Source organism: Chelonia mydas, chromosome 14, assembly GCF_015237465.2.
Source record: "Chelonia mydas isolate rCheMyd1 chromosome 14, rCheMyd1.pri.v2, whole genome shotgun sequence".
Classification (NCBI taxonomy): Eukaryota; Metazoa; Chordata; order Testudines; family Cheloniidae; genus Chelonia; species Chelonia mydas.
In genome coordinates, this window is record NC_051254.2 from 26,879,806 (window position 1) to 26,894,052 (window position 14,247).

General features: G+C 48.1%; 1 pseudogene; it reads right to left on the reverse strand.

Moving 5' to 3' along the window:
- Nucleotides 1-10,041: 10,041 nt before the first annotated feature.
- On the reverse strand, nucleotides 10,042-11,019 carry LOC119567720 (annotated as a pseudogene).
- Between the last annotated feature and the right edge of the window lie 3,228 nt (nucleotides 11,020-14,247).

The following is a 14,247-nucleotide window of genomic DNA, read 5'->3' on the forward strand; positions in this document are numbered from 1 at the left end:
TTTCTTTCTTAGTTCATTGTGTGATGGCTGTGGAGGGAAGGACAAGAGAAATGGTCAGGGTTATAGTGAGAGAGGGAATGACTCTGATTCCCCTCTCCATGATATCTCATGATGTGAATTTCAAAGGTGCACAGCATTTGTCACTTCCATTGACTGGAGTAGTGAGGGCTCCTCACCGCTCACAACCAGAGCACTACTCTGGTGCGTTATCACAGGAGTGTAAATTGGCATTGCTCCCTTAAAGTCACTGGAGCTGGGTCAGTTTACACCATCTGAGGATCTGGCCCAAGATGTGGCTTGATCAAATGCAGGATGAAAGATGGAACAAAGTACAATCCAAATCCAACAATTTGAGCCAAAATTATGCCCCTATTGCTACAGACAGCAGGCTCACAACTTGGCCAACTCAACTAAAATACTGAAATGCCAGCACAGTCTGATTCCCACTTAACTGAGAAATACAGCACAGAATCACCCAGCTTCCCGCATGGCAGCTTTTCTGTGATGATTCCACCCCAACATCCCACATACCGCCTGATGCCTACTTACACGTTGATTTATGGCACCAGATCCCAGCTGCACTCCCATTGCTGGGTGATGATGGGCTGGTCGCATCGCTCAGTTGCTGCTAGGTTGTGTGATTCCCCTCTGTGACTTTACTTCTGTGCTGTGTGAGTCAGGAGACTTCGGTTCTAGTCTTGCCTCTGTCACTTTGTGACCACGGAGCAGTCACTGCTGCCTCTCTTTCCTCCCCTTCCCTTTGTCTGTCTCGTGTACTTTGAATGTGAACTCTTTTGGGGATGGATTGTGTCTTCCTATGTGCATGTTCTGTGCACATGTTGACAGTATTTTTGTTTAGCAGGCAGCAGTGTGGGACAGAGGCTATGATGGTAGAAGTGGAGATCTGGGTTCTAGTTCCATCAACCTCCTGCCTGTCCTTGGGTAGGATAAAGAGAGACAGGCTTTGTCTGGGAGCTTCGACTCTCAGGGCTTTAGTTTAGAGAGGTTAGTATGTTTAAAACACATTCTCTGGGGGACCAACTTTACTACTTACTCAGTTTTAACATCCTGCAGCTACCCCTCTGAAACAGACAAACACGGTTGCAATAGAGGGAATGGGGTTGGAAATTATGGTGTTATTGGACAATATTTATGTTCCCCACTCTGGCAAAAAGCTAAGATTCCAGGTAGGAGTAATCAGACAATTTCTTCTTTATTTCAAAGGAAAATTCAGTTTTCAGTTGAATATATTTTCATGGAAAGTCTCTGATATCCATAAAAATGAAAACTTTTTTTGATTATGCCTAAAATTTTTCAGGTTCCAACAGTTTTTGGCTGAAACTGTTTGGTTCTCACAACCTCAATGAAAAGTCATTTTTTTCTGGTGGAAAATAAAATCTGATCATCTCTATATATCTGCATAATTTGATAGTAAAAGTCTTAAAGAGGTCTAATTGCAATTCATATTTCTGATATTAAATTTGCCCCATATATTAATACTCTAACATATTTAATTGAAATAGAAAACTTACTTTGTTGGTCTTTATTCCAATTTGCAATGCATTTGATCCAACTGTGTTAAGAATCATTGGTCATTATCTATCTATCTATTCACCCACTGCCAGGATTATTTGGTTCTCTCTCTCTCTCTCCTGCCCCCAACACTGTCGTATCCACCAGCTGTTGTCGCATCCCTTCGCTAGATGTCCTGAGTTGCAGGGGTCTCTCTGCAGTTCCTAGCACAGACGGGTGCTCCCTGCTTCCCTCCTAGGGTAGGCTTGGGTGAAAGGTGATGGACTAACTGGGATCAGGGACTGAAAGACAGTCCCAGCTCTCAAGCTGATCCTGGTTTGTGCCGGCTTCAAACAAGGTCACAGCCCAAGATATCCCTGCTCTGGGGCTAAATAACTGAATCTGGTCTCCAGGGCTGTGAGCCCAGCTCTGCTCTCACCTCAGGAGCAAACCATCCTGGCAACCTGCCCTAGTTGACCCTAACCCCCCAGAGGGGGAACAGCACCTGCCCTGCATCTCACATGATGACAGCATCTCTTGAAGGACCTTTAGCTAAAAACAAGGCAGGGCTGGATCACAAAGGGGGTCCCCACAGGATGGCAAAATAAAACATATATTTGTAGCACAGACATGGGATCTAGAATAGCTAAGAGCCTCTTGGCACCAGAGTCTCAGTGGGCCTGGAATAGCCTGTTCCTTCATTAACTCCACATAGTCACCTCTAGGGGAGCAGAGATGTTTTTCTCCTGCATTGCACCAGCCGCTCTTGGGATGCAGCCACCAGAGGAACCCACAGCTCAGGCTGCCCTGGCTGCTTGAAGTTCCTCACTAAGAGACAAACACTAAAAACTAAGGGCCAGGTCCTGGGCTGGTGTAAATTGATACACTTCCACTGACTTCAGAGAAGCGTGGGCTATTTACACGACTTGGGGATCGGACTCATTGACTTCCAGGGAGCTACATCCATTTACACCAGCTGGGGATCTGGCCCATGATGCAGTTTCCAACCCATATCCTTTGCCTGTGAAACTGAACCAAAGAAGAGTCAAACATTCGTAACCAGTCTTCTCTTTCCTAGCTCTTTGTCCACTGGGATGAATTACAAGTATAACTTGTAAGGGTGACAGAGCGATTCATTCCCACTTGGGACAGAACTGCGGACAGTGTTGTGGAGATATTCTGCATCTGATCTTCAACTTTTATTGGGATGAATAGCCCAGGTCTTTTCCTTTCTTTCTTTCTTTCTCTCAGTAGTAACCTTGTTTTCCTTCCGGCAGACAACATTAAAATAAAAGGCTCCTTTGGCTGCAGATGCACTGTTTAAAAATGTGTAATTTACACGAGACATTCATGGCAGAGAAACTGATGAAATACAAAGAGCCAGAGAGTAGAAATCAGCCCGAGACCAATTGGAATCAATGGTTCCGATCCTCAGCAAGTTCAAATCAGGGTAGCTCCACTGGAGTGAATGGGTCAGTGCCCCAGTTTCTGTAAATCGCCTCTAGCTTCCTTGGACTCAAAGGGTCCAGATCCCCAAACAGCTGTTGTGTAAATCAGCCCCAGCCCCACTGAAGTCAATTAGAGCAGTTCCTCAGCCAATGTAAATTGGCAGAGTGCTATGGAACTCGGCCAGGTTACATGAGCTAAATATCTGTGCCGTGATGTCGAGTTTTTTGTTTGTTCCTGTCTCTGAGATTCTCATTGCTGAACATCACAATCCCATCTCAATGCTCCTGGAATATTCCAATAGCAGGGTTCATAGAAACCTGCAAGATGGATACCCAACCAGTACATGAACTGATGAATATTATTACCATCACAGCAACTCCCTTCTAGTTAAGGTTGCACCATGACTTCTGTTTAAAGGTCCTCCTTTCTTAAAAAAAAAAAAAAAGGGAAAAAACAGAAGACATGCTTAGTCAGATTCTTTTGAAATTTAATGTGCCTTAGGAGGGTGCAGGGTAGGATTAGTGACCTAAATGTGGGGTCATTTGAGCGAAGGGTTGTGGAGATATGAGCCCAGTTACAAGTTTCTAGGTTTTGTTTATTTTGCTCAAAGCTAGAGATCAAACTATTGATGTGATGCAGGTCAAAATGGTTTCAATCTGTCTCATTTTACCCAAGGTAGTGCATGGCCCCCACTAAATCTTGGGGGACCCAAAATGAGAATGGAATTTAAGAAAGTCTGCGTGTTTTATTGTGCGCTTGTGCCAATACAGAAGGAGGGCTAGAGGATTTCCATTCCCGCCATTTTGTATGGTTTAAAGCTCAGTTTTTGGAAGTGCACTAGAAGCTGAATGGTTACTCAGATAGCTTTGAAATTTGGGTGCCTCAGGCAGGCCTGGGGTAGCATTCAAGTTCCAAATTTGTTGTCATTTGACCAAGGGCTTCCGGAGTTATAAGCCCCTCCATAACTTCCAGTTTCCTTCTGCTGCCTTGTATTGTTAAACTGCGAGGTACTAATGACGGGATCAATCACAGACCTCATTGAGATTGACGGCTGTGAATTCATCCCTCAATTAACATAACTAACAATAAGTTAACCAAAAGCTCCCACCTTAAGCTTTGTCTACACTACCAATTTTGTCTGTTGGGATGTGAAAAAACCACCCCGACCGACAAAAGTTTGACCGACCCAAGCGATAAAGGTGGTAAGATCCGAAGGGTAGACACGGCGGTAAAGGGAAAAGCTGTAAGGTCCATAGTGTCGACATGGCCTAACTCTGTTGAGTTACTCACTGGGTGAGTAAGAGGAGATACAGCTTCATTTCCTCGACTAGAGTTACTCTTTATTTACACCAGGCTGAGGGAGAGAAGAATGAGTCTCACTGAATCCAGTGGAATCACTCCTGGTTTCCATGGGGGGAGCGTATCAGCACCAATGACCAGTGGGGGAACACACAGGGATGCCATTAACGTCTCTCTGTTTGAACTGGGGTAAGACAGCTTGGAAGCCCCAGCCCATGTTTGTAGCTCTCTCCGTTCCTAACTGTGCAATACTGGACTTCATTTCCTTCCCCACCTACATTTCCATCCATACAAATGTCCTTTGCTTGATGTGGCCACCTATCCATGGAATGGGGGAAAATGAAACAAAAACCTGTGAAGTGAAGAAATTTCCTTGGAGAAATTTGCTCTAATGAACACACGGCGTGCACCTCTATGATCAAACCCTGGAACTGCTGAAGTCAGTGGGAGCATTGCTAGTGACTGCAGTGGGATCAGGACCAGGGCCTTCCCTGCTATGTCAGAGCTGAGGGTTGTGTGGCTGACAGAAGAAGACTATTTCTATCAGGAAATTGCAAATTAATTTGAGATGAGCCCAGCTCAGACACTGGGCTCTTTCTTGGGATCCTCACTTCCCCAACGCTCAGGCAAGGGGGCTTAGGATCTGAGGTTCTGATTCCACACTAAAGCCCATCCCTACAGAACCCACCTTTACTTTGACTGCCAACAATTGGCTCCTTTGATGGCTATCGCAATCTCCATGGAGAGACCATGTAGTGAAGGGGACTGGGAGCCCGATCTACCCTCTCCCATTTTGAGATGATCTCTTCAGGTCTGGGCTGGTCCATGGTCTCTGCTGAGGCTGCTCACAGGGGATTAACGGGTTCTAGTTTGGATGGATGAAATGTTTGGTGGGTGCTTTCATCACGTGTCCAAGGCGATGAGGCACAAAACCAATTTTTCATGGAGCTCAGAAGGGGAGGACACTGGGGCACTGCTCACTGGGGCTGGGTTGAATAGGTGACCTAGACATGACAGCAGCCACTTCATCTGTTATCTCCCAAGCCAGCATGTCCCATCCTGCGCCGAGATGGGTATAGCATTCATGTGGACAAGGGGTGTGAACTGAGACCTCCTCTCCTTTCATATGTCCAGTGCTGGAAGCGAAGACCAGGGACTGTCCTGCTCTCTAAAGATGCCGTTTCGGGGAACAGAGAGACAAGGTGGGTGAGGTAATATCTAATGAGTAGAAAACAGCTCAACAGAATGGGCACCATGTATCCCGGGTACTAATTGCTGATTTCCATGGAGAGGCCCCAGGAATGGGCTTGGCCCTCTGGGGGGGACCTGTAACCAACTCTGCAGCATCCTGTGCAATTAGAGCAGAAGGAAGGGGGTGTGGGTGCTGCAGAATTGGGAACAATACAGTGGACACTTGCTCCAGGATGTGAGCTATGACAGGGATTTTCAGAGTGGTTTCAGGGAAACAGGTGCCCAGTGCCCATTGTCTGCACAATGGGAGTTAGATGCTTAACTCTCTTAGGGTGTGTCTACACTACGAAATAAGGTCGATTTTATGGAAGTCAATTTTTAGAAACCGATTTTATTCAGTCGATTGCGTATATCCACACTAAATGCATTAAGTCAGCGGAGTGCGTCGTCAATACCGTGGCTTGCATCGACTTACAGAGCGGTGCACTGTGGGTAGCTATCCCATAGTTCCCGCAGTCTCCGCTGCCCATTGGAATTCTGGGTTAAGCTCCCAATGCCTGATGGGCATAAACATTGTCGCACGTGATTCTGGGTACATGTCGTCAGGACCCCCCCTTCCTCCTTCCCTCCCTCTGTGAAAGAAACGGCAGACAATCGTTTCACGCCTTTTTTCCTGGGTTACCCGTGCAGACGCCATACCGTGACAAGCCTGGAGCCCGCTCAGCTCACCATACATCTCCTGGGTGCTGCTGGCAGACGCGGTACTGCATTGCTACACAGCAGCAGCTCCTTGCCTTCACGGCAGACGGTGCAGTAGGATTGGTAGCCGGCGTACGTCTCCTGGGTGCTCCTGGCAGACCTCAGTGAGGTCGACTGGGGCGGCTGGACAGACATGGCGCTTCTCCTCTTAGAGCTCCAAATGGGAGCCAGAGACTCCAGGTCATTCTCTTCTTTAGGTTTCGTCTCATGGAGATTCAGTCCTGCCTGGAATATCATGCGAGCTGGAGGCTTCTGCCTCAGGCTGCTCTCCCAGCCCGCAGCACCGCGCGGTCGCACCTACCCAGCTATAATGATTTAGACCAACTGAGAACCTGCCCCTTCACCTTTAAGAAACCTGTGTAACCCTTCTGCCAGTTGGAGTCAGCAGCAACAAGGGCCGGGTTCAATATCTAGGGGGTCCTTTTCAACAGTGCAACACAACACCGGCTTGAGCCCCCAACTAGTAATCTGGGACAATTACACATCCCCCGTTGGGCGCCTCTTGAGGTAACACTTCCCCTCACACAAGCACAGAGCCCGAGTGTAGAAAAGAAACTTTTAACAATGTAACCCTTCTGCCAGGCCGAGTTGGTAGCAGCAAGGGCCGGGTTCAGTACACAGGGGTTCCCTCTCAACAAAGCAAATGCAAAACCGGCTCAAGCCCCCACCCAGTGACCTGGGAAAATCTAATACACAATCCCTGGGAGCCTCAAGAGACAATACTTCCCCTCTCGTAAGCACAGAGTCTCGGTGTAGCAGAAAATCTTTAATAACATGAGGTAAACGACATCAGCATTAAATTGGGAAAACACCACAACTAGGGTTCATCAACCAAACCATGAGCAAAGACCCACCCCAGCAGATTGGGACACGTCCTTTCCCTTTGGTTCTTGAGTCCAACAACCCAAACATCTCTTGAGTCCAGCAACCCAAAGATCACCAAAGTCCAAGAACCCAAACGCCCAGCCCCAGAGTTCAAAAAGTCATCTGCAGAGTGTTACTCCCCAGCCTGGGGTGGGGGTGTGTGTGTGTGGTAAGGGGCACCTTACATGATCCGAAGCGGACTGCCCCGCCGCTCCACAGGGCTTCGCTCCGCTCCGCTCTATCAGCCGTCCCGCGAGCCACTCTGCTCTGCTCCGTCCCACTCCACCAGCCATCCCACAAGCAGCTCCTGCTGTCCCACTCCACTCACTGCCCAGCAATAAATATCTTCAGGCTACTTAACACAGTGCTCAGTAATTTTAGCTCTTTAGTGACTTCATCTTGTAGTAGTGGGAACCTCAGTGCTGATGCACCATAACCCCAAAGCAAATTCAGCTCAGCACCTGTAGTTAGACTCCTAATAGACCCAAAATTAGCTCTGATATTTCACAGTGGAGAAAGAAAAATGTGCAATTGATGTTTCAGGCCCTCACAAAAGGCCCACAAGACCAGGTACTAACATCTGTCCCCAACCTCTCTCACTTCACTGAGTTTTGGAACCCATGTCCCTTGTCTAACGAGTGCTACTTAGTTGATGGCAAGCCCCTTGTCACGGAGTGTGGGGGAGTCCGGGGCCTGCACCCCTCTTCCTGGGATTCACTGTGACTCTCAGCCAGCCAGTAAAACGGAAGGTTTATTGGACAATAGGAACACAGTCATAAACAGAGCTTGTGGGGACAACCAGGACCCCTCAGTCAAGTCATTCTGGGGGGCAGGGAGCTTAGACCCCAGCCCTGGGGTTCCCTGCGTTCCACCGCCCAGCACCAAACTGAAAACAACCCCCCCTCCAGCAGGCTCTCTCCTGCAGCCTTTGTCCAGTTTCCCGGGCAGAGGTGTTACCTCCCCCTCCCCGTCCTGGCTCAGCTTACAGGCACTCAGGTATCCCATCCCCAGTGAAACTCCCCTGCCACATTCCCAGGTCAGCTCTCCCCCCTCCCTGCTGCGTCACACCCCTCCATCGTAATAAAAGGCCAAGTACAGTTCCACTCTCCTTGATTCACATAATCATGATAATAACAATTTATTCTTCCTGCCCCAATAACAGAAACACTGGGGAGCCCACAGCAGCCAAAGTGACCATTTGGGCAGCTATGGGCTCATGCTGGGCGGGGTGGGTGAGCCGATGCAAATGAGATCAGCCCCTGAAGTTCTTTCCCACAACTTGCCACACCTCACCACCAGGTGTCAGGGTGGAGCTCATGCTGACTCTGCTTACAGTAAAAAGGGGGAAAGGAACCTGGCATTAACTTGGGAAAGCACTGCAAGCAGGATTCATAACATAAACCATGAGCAAAACTCCCACCCCAGAGTATGTTGGGCAGTGTCCTTTTGCCTCAGGTTCTTAAGTCCCACAGCCAAAAGTTCCTGTAACGTGCCCATCCCTTCACCGCACCCCACTCACAGCTGTTGTCCTTGGTCAGCGAAGACCCAGAGTTCAGAGGTGCATCTGTGGCGTTCACCGCCCACCCTGCTGGACGGAAAGAAAGGCACCTTGCTCTCTCCACTGTCTGGGCATTTGCTCTGGCCCCTGCCTCTGCTCCGCCAGCCCTCCTGCACCTTCTGGGATGTCTTGAGGTCCTGCCACATAACACAGCTCTCAGTGATTTCAGCTGTTATTGGGGGAGCCTCACTGATAGTGCAGACTGGGCAGCCTTATGCAGCCGAGACACTGTCCTAAAGCAAGACTCATGCTTAGACCTGGTTATTAGTGGCTTTAGCTCTATTGGTCTTCAACAAGACTCTCAACTGAGTCTTAATCAGCTCTGTTATTACACAGTGGAGAGAGAAAGGGTCAAATCATGTCCAAGAGCCCTTACGCAGCGCTCGCATCAGCCGGCCAGCAGGCAGGCACACACGCACCCATAACTCCAGAGGTTTTGAGGATGTAAATTTTGCACTTCGGCACCGAAATGCTTTTGCGGATTTAGCCCTCGGCTCCTGCTCAGTGGGGCTGGGTTTGGACAGGTGACTTAGAGGTGAAAGCAGCAACTTCATCTCTTATCTCCCGAGCCAGCCTGTCCCATCCTGCTCGACAATGTTTGTAGCTTCCACATGGAAATGGGGCGTGAACTGAGACCTCAGCTTCTCTCAAATGTTCAGGGGCCGAAGGCGAGGGACAGTCCTGCTCTCTAAAGTTGCCTTATTGGGGCACAATCTATTCCCAGGCCCTGCCACAGCGTGGTGCACCAAGCATGGTGTGCCAGGGACATAACATCAGTCCAGGGATTCAGTTATTGCACAATGGGAGTTAGGCAACTAACGTCCTTAGACCCCTTTGAATATCCCAAACTTAATATACAGAGATTTCTGTCTTGTCCCCTTGTATCCTAATTTTCTTTGCACTACCCTAACCCTAAGCAGCCAGATGATTAGCCCAAGGTTCTGAAGTCTGACATTTTTCAGTAGTACATATAGAAGCCCAGGTGGCAGCTGTGCGATCTTCCCTCGCTCCCCACTCCCTGGACGTGTGCTTCTCCTCTGCCCTGGAGGGACCCTTGCTATATAAGACAGAGGATTCCTTTCTGCATACTTCTGGACCTCTCTGTAGTAATGGAGCACAAGGGTGCAAATCTATTTCCAGTGATGCTGATGTTTGTGTGGTGGGGACACGTCTTCTAGGAACTGCAAAAAGACCCCCAGTCCATTTCTTAAGGCCACCATGAAGCCATCACAAGGCACAAACTTTGATGCTTATGCCAACATAGCCACTAGCTGCCTAGCAGGGGAATGGTCCCTATTTTTACTAGCGCAAATACCCCATTCTGCATAAACAGATTGCACAGTATTTTCTCATGGAGGCAATAATGTCATCAGATGATTATATTTATAAAGAAACACAGAATGAAATTGCTACCGAAGGAGACATATGGACATGTTGTTCTTAGTGAATAACCTCCAACCTATCTGTTTACGCAGTGCACCTTTGATCTCTTTGTTTCCATTGCTGTAGATGATCGCATTCATCATTGGTGGCAACACAGACTAGAGAACAGCAAGCACAAGATTCAGACCTGAGGTTGAGCTGGAGGTGGGTTTCAGGTAGGCAAAGGCAGCAGTACAAAAGAACAAGGACACCACAGTGAGGTGAGGGAGGCAGGTGGAGAAGGCTTTATGCCCGCCCTGCTCAGAGGGGATTCTCAGCACTGCTTTGAAGATCTGAACATGTGACACAATTCTGAGAAGAAAGCAGCTTAAGCCTAAGAATGAACTAAAGATGAGAAACCCAACTTCAGTGAGGTACAACTCAGAGCAGGCAAGATTGAGGAGCTGGGGGATTTCACAAGAGAACTGATCCACCACGTTGCCTCCACAGAAGGAGATTTCCAAGGTGATCCCAGTGTGCAGTACAGAGTAGAGAATACCACTGGTCTAGGCACTGGCTGCCATTTGGACACACGCTGTCCTGGTCATCAGTGTCTCATAGTACAGTGGTTGGCAGATGGCGATATATCGCTCATACGCCATGATGGTCAATAAGGCAAAATCTGCTGAAGCGAAGAAGAAGACGAGAAAGACTTGGGCAACACATCCAGAATAAGAAATCGATCTGGTGTTCGTGAGGGAACTGGCCATGGATTTGGGGATAGTGACAGAGATGGAGCCGAGGTCCAGGATGGACAAATTCATCAGGAAGAAGTACATGGGGGTGTGAAGGTGGCGGTCAAGGGCTATGGCTGTGATGATGAGAAGGTTCCCCAGCAGGGATATCAGGTAAAGCAATAGAAACACCACAAAGTGTAACATCTGCAGCTCCCGACCGTCAGAGAATCCCAGGAGAAAGAAGTCTGTCAGAGCGTTTTGGTTTGACATTTTCTTCCTCAGTACACTGTGTGATGTCTGTGGAGGGAATGAGAAGGACAATGGTCAGGATTAGAGCAACAGAGGGAATGGCCCTGTTTCCCCTTTCCTAATATCTCGTATGTGAACGTGAAAGGTGCACAGCACTCGTCACGTACAATGAGTAGGTGTTGTTAGTGCTCCTCACCTCTGACAATCAATGAGTTGTGTTATCACACTGGTGTAAATTGGATCAGCTCCTTTAAAGTCAATGGCGCTTCATCAATTTATCCCATCAGAGGATTTGGCTCAAGGTGTGGCTTGATAAAATGCAATATGAAGGATGGAACAAAGCACACTCCAGACCCAACAATTCTCACAGCTTGGGTATGAAACTGATCAACTAAAATGCTAACACAGCCTGATTCTCACTTTGCAGGGCAATATGATGTCGACTCACCCAGCATAGGAAATAGCAGCTCATCTGTAATTTTTCTACCCCAAGCTCTGTGCCTAGACGGCCTGCTGCCTGCTTCCAAATTGATTTATGGCAACAACTCCCAACTGCACTTCTGCCTGCATGTAACAATGGGCTAGCAGCATCCCTCCGTCACCGCTCTGTTGCATTGTTTACTCTGTGCAGCGTGGTGCAGTGGCTCTCAGGACACCCGGGCTCTGTTCTTGTCTCTGCCAGTGACCTGCTGTGTGATCTTGGACCAGTCATTTCCCTGCTTTCTGCCTCTGTTTCCCCCGTCTCCCTTTCTCTGCCGTGTCTTCTAGGACTATAAGGGCTTTCAGAGAGGGGCTGTGGGGCAGATTTTTAAAGATATTGAGGCACCTTCGTGGGATTCTCAAAAGCATCAGGACCCCAAAACCCCTTGAAATCGACAAGTTGTGATCTCCTAGGTGATTCTGAAAATCCCACTAGGCATCTAAATACCTTTGGAAACGTAGCCTCGTGTCTTACTCTCTGTATATTCTGCAGAGCCATTTACACCATCTATACTCAGCCGACAGCAGTGTGGAGCTAGGCCAGGAGGTCTGAGTTCTACTCCCAGGGAGCTCCTGTATGTCCTTGAACGGGGTCAGGACAGACAGGCTTTGGCTGCTTGGTTCAACTCTAACCCAGGGTTTAAAGGGGCTCTTCTGTGTAAAACATTCTGTGCGCTGCCAACTTTACTGGTTATTCAGTTGTTACCTCCTCATAACTATCCCTTTGAAAGAGAAATCACACAGATGCGATAGAATCAATGGGTTTGAAATCAGGCTCTTATCAGGCAATATTGATGTTCCCCAATTCATGTAATGTTTAAAGCTGGTTGGAAATTGTCAGCTGTGTTCTTTTTAATGGAGATTGGTTTTTAAGCTAAATAACAAGACATCTCAGAATCTGCCTGCTTTTCTCAAACATTTTGGGATTGTTTTGTAAAAAAAAATGAAAACTTAAAAAACCAAACTGTATTGGTTTTGGAATTTAAAAAATCAGTTTTCAGCAGAAAGTTTTCATTTGCCAAAAACTGGGGTGGTGGTGGGGGGAAATGGATTTAGGGTTTTCAGTGAAAAGTAAAAAATTTCCTGATGGGAGGAAAAAATCCAGTCAGCAGTAGGTATCTGATTAAACTGATGGGAAAGGTCTTAACAAGTTCGTATTGTAATTCACATTTATCATCTTAATTCTTCCCTGTATGTTGATCCCCCAACACGTTTAACTGAAATAGCAAACTTCCTGTGCTAGTCTTTGTGGATTTTTTCCCAATGGAAGACACATTCAGTCATCCAGCACTACGATTTTTTGGTCAATATTTTCCTATATAGCAGAAGCTAATGGCACAGGTATCTGAGAATCCTTTCAGCCTCATTCTGCAATTCACCTCTTCCATGCCACCATCACTTTTCCCTTCATAGTAGACACCTTCAGGCCACTCAGCGCCGTCTCCTCCCTGGGCTGTAAACTGACAAACCTTTAATGCTCTGGGAATAAAAGGCTTTAGAGAATTAATATGGTACACCTCAGGCTTTCGGTTGGAGGTGGGGAATGCTATGAGATAATTAACGGCTCCCAGGTGCTCCTGGACCGTGAATGGCCCTTCCCATGATGCTTCCATTTTATGGGCCTGGAGCACCTTTAAGACCATGACCTGGTCCCCTACTTTGAAGGAACTCTCTCTGGCATGTGTATCATACCAGGCTTTTTGCGCTTATTGAGCATCCTGTAGGTTTTCTTTAGCAAGGGCTAAAGAGGTTCAGAGAGTGTTTTGTATGTTGGTTACAAAGCCCAGAATGTTAGTTCCTGGGGAAGGTGTAAACCCCTCCCATTGCTGCTTCATCAACTGTAATGGCCCCTTAACCTCACGGCCATATACAAGTTCAAATGGTGAAAACCCTAAACTGGGATGTGGTACAGCTCTGTAGGCAAAGAGCAACTGCTGCAACACTAGGTCCCAATCACTGGAGTGCTCATTTACGAATTTACGTAGCATGGCCCCCAAAGTTCCATTAAACTTCTCCACCGGGCCATTTTTTTGAAGGTGGTAAGGAGTGGCAACCAAGTGATTTACCCCATGAGCTTCCCAAAGGCTTTCCACAGTTCCTGCCAGGAAATTAGTTCCTGCATCTGTGAGGATGTCGGAGGGCCAACCTACCCTGGCAAAAATGTCTGCTAGTGCCTGGCACACACTTTTAGCCCTGGTGTCGCTTAGAGCTACTGCTTCTGGCCATCGGGTGGCAAAATCCATGAAAGTCAGTATGTACTGCTTTTCTCTGGGTGTCTTTTTCAGAAAAGGACCCAGAATATCCACAGCTACTCTCTGAAATGGAACCCCGACCCCTATCCACACCCCTGCCCCCTGACAGATCCCCGGGTATCCCACACTTATCCAACCAAGGTGCGGTGAGGCTGCAGGGGAGGGGGGAGCAGGGGAGGGGCTCTGGCTGCTGGAGGCCCGGATGTGAGCGGCTCAATCCGGCCCGGCCGCCCTGTCAGCCGCATCGCGCTCTGCATTGGTAATCCCGGACCTTTTGAGAGTTTTCCTAATTCCACCCCGATGGCTACTTAAAACCCAAAAAGCCGGACATGTCCAGGAAAATCCGGACGCATGGTCACCCTACCATAGGGACTCCAGGATCTGCAGCTGCTGCCACCTATATGGTGAATCCTCCAACTCATCATCAAACAGCTCTTCCCCATTCTGCAACCTGGCCCCACGGTCTGACTGTGCAGGAGAACAGAAACCCTTTGGGACAGCAGGAGAGTCTCCTCAATGCCGCACTCTTTGCATG